Source organism: Pelodiscus sinensis, chromosome 13, assembly GCF_052426305.1.
Source record: "Pelodiscus sinensis isolate ZL-2025 chromosome 13, ASM5242630v1, whole genome shotgun sequence".
In the NCBI taxonomy this organism is placed as follows: Eukaryota; Metazoa; Chordata; order Testudines; family Trionychidae; genus Pelodiscus; species Pelodiscus sinensis.
The window spans coordinates 31,317,891-31,321,275 of NC_143064.1; positions in this window are offsets into that span (position 1 = coordinate 31,317,891).

Genomic DNA, 3,385 nt, shown 5'->3' on the forward strand with positions numbered 1-3,385 from the left:
CCAACCATGTGATTCCCATGTAGAACTACATAGCACTTGGTCAGAGGGAAATCTACATTGCATTGTGGGAGATGCTGTCCTCCAGGGAGTTCAACCCACAGGAGAGAATGGGAGCTTCCACTATAGAAGGCAAAGTACTTCAAGGGAAAATGCTGCTTCATATTTTACTGACCTAATTAGAAATACAACATCATGGGTCATTTCAACAAAACAAAACCTTTTAATTTTCATTTTCCTGATGGAAAAAGATCAAGATTTTGGGGCAAAAATGTTGTTTTGGAAAATTAAAATTTAGCAAAAGCTAAATTTTCCACCAGAAAATCATTCTGATGGATCAATTCCCAACCATCTACTGTTAAGAGTTTGCACGGTGGAAGTGAGAAAGTAAACTCATCTGAAAATGATTTCTATAATCCACTCTAGGTCACCTTTTGGTGCTTTTGTAGTAAGAGCTTTCCTTTTAGTGTTATATCTATTGCAAATAGAGGTTCATTAGGGTTTCTGGAAAGGCCTGCCTTACTTCTGACTCTGTGGTAGGACACCTTCCCACCACAAGCCACCGCTAAGGAGGCTGGGGTCATGGACACACCCAGCACTGGCTAGACATCACAGATGCAATCGAGAAGGAGAAATAAAAGGGGAAAGGAGAGAACAGAGGAAATGAGGAGTTGGGGTCTGGGAAATGGAGGGATGGAGGGACTGGGGAAGGGATGTGTAAGCTAATTCAGAGAGGGAAGAAAAGGGGAAAAGAAGTCAGTAACATCGGGCATGAGAAAGGGAGGAATGAAAGATGATGGTGGGAAAGAAAGATGATGGACAAGGGCACGGGTGGGCAATAAGTGGCCTGCAGGCTGGATACGGTTAACTAGGGCTAGTCCATGAGGGGCCCCCAGATGCTTTATTTACCTGTGCATGTGCAGGAACATCCACTTGCAGCTCCTGTTAACCATGGTTTATTGTTCCCGGCCAATGGGAAGTACAGGAAGTGGTGCAGACCGGGACGTCATATCCCACAATTCCCATTGGCTAGGAATGGCAAATCGTGGCCAACAGTAACTGTGAGCAGCCATAGCTGCAGATATGCAGGCAAATAAAGCATCCAGCAGCACACCAGGGACTAACCCTGGTTAACAAGGGTGTCATTTATGGGAGGTTGGGGGAGGGCCTGTAGTCTCTCTTGAAGATTGAACCCCTGAATTTCATACTTGAGGTCTGCTTAAAGCACATGCCCTAGTTCAGAGGTCGGCAAGGTCCGGCACATGTGCCATAAGTGCCATGCAAATGATTTTCAGTGGCACGCACAATGAACTGGCTCTCCCTCGCTCCCCCTCACCTGCAATGGAAAGTCCATGCTGGCGATCCAGCATCGCGCCCCCCGCAAGATTGGAGCCAGAGCCAGCTTCCTGCGGGGGGAGGAGAGCAAGGGGGAGCCCGTTCATCACACGTGCCCCGCTGACGTGAGATGGAGCTCGAGTTTGGGGGAAGAGTCTAGGCATGTTCGCATGCCACTGCCGCTGCAGGGTGTGTAACACAGCATTATGTGTGCATCGTCTCCGCTTGCGGAAGCGGAAATGATGTATATCAGCTCAGCCACCCCTCGCAGCAATTTGGCCCTGTCCCTTTTTCCACCTGGGTCAGTGATTTCACAGCATGTTCCTGGCTCCGTCACAGCCCCAGGATGGGAGCCAGTCGCAACCAGAGGGAGGGGAGAAGGAGGTATGCATATGTGCCTGTACTGAAGGCCACAGTCTGGCAGCTCAGGCTGGCCTGGGAAGCCCCAAGGCTCCATGACAGATCCAGCTTGTGGGGAAATGCATGCTAGTCCTCCCCTTCCCCCACAGGAAAAGCTGGAGTGGGGCCCAGGGCAGGACACCAAGCAGGGCATGCGGTGGAGAGAGCTCCTCCCCCCTCCCGGGACAGCGGCGCAGCCCAGGGCAGGAGGGTTGAGTCTTGGCATATGGCTACTATCCTGGATGGGCAGGGATGGTGTCCCTTGCCTCTTTTTGCCAGAAGCTGGGAATGGGTGATAGGGGATGGATCATTTGATTATTATCTTTTCTGTTCATGCCTTCTAAGCACTGGCATTGGCCACTGTAAGAACACAGGATACTGGACTAGGCAGACCATGGCCATTCTGATATAGTTATATATAGCCCAAATGTATTTGCCCCCTGCTGTAACCCACTCCAGAGAGTGTGGCACCATGGCCCCTCTTCCCCTCAGAGTTAGCAACAAAGTAAGAATATGTATTAATATTTAAAATCTAACCAGTCTCCTTTATGTGACTTTCCAGAAGATGTCAGAATATGTTAGTGTCAGAGCTAAGTGAGTCTAATATTTATTTAATTTTCTTTCCTCTGTATAGAGATTAGATACAGTGCTCCTGTCAGCTAATTGCTAAGTTATCTGCCCCAAAACTAGATTGTAGCGCTGTAGCGCCAGTAGTAGCTCCTCCCAATTTGCTGCTTGGCTTGTACTGAGCATGCTCAGTAACATTGCTGAATCTGCTTTCCTCAGTCTACCCCGCATATCCCAAGCTATGTCTATACTACAAAGAAAATTCAGAAGAAGATATGCAAATTGCGAACTACAATTTGCGTATCTTCTGCTTTTCTTCCAAAAGAGGCTTTTCTGACATTTGTCGCATCTACATGGGGCCAAATGTCAGAAAAAAGCCCTCTTTTGGAAGATCCCTTCTTCCTCGTAGAATGAGGTTTACAGGAATGCCAAAAAACCACATCTGCTTTTCCAAAAAAAATTCAGAAAAGCAGACGCGTTCCTTGGACACCGCAGAGCTTTTATAAGATACCTCTGGTATCCCAGAAAAGCTCTGCAGTGTAGACATAGCCTCAGTCTTCCCCATCCCCCCATCGTGGCATGCACAAACCACAACCCCCACGAAAATGTGAAATGGTGTTCCTGCTGGTGAACTGCATCTGTCCCACAGGCTGCTTATTGCCCACTTCTAAACTCGGGCATGGAGTAAAGAAGAGGAGCAGTACAATGGAAGAGAAATTTAAATGGTTCAGATGAAATGAAGAAGAAAAAGAAATCCCACTCTATGGAGACAGGACAAAGCATAAACTAAATGGAGAAATGGAAAATGGGAAAGAAAAGATCTCATAGTTTTCAATACTTTTAACTCTTCCTGTTTGGCAGAAAAGGGGACTAGAGGAGAGTGGGGAGAGAATTTTGCAGGGACATTGTTTTGTCCCTGAACTCCAGTACCTGTTTCAACTAACTGTCACTCTGGTGTAGCCTTTAGCTTACAGCCATTAAACTGTACCAGCAGGTATATGTGAGGGATTTACTGTGAGAGTGAGAAGGAGCAGCAACCATTAAAGATAATATGGATCTGCACATCTGTGAGGTTCAACATACCTTG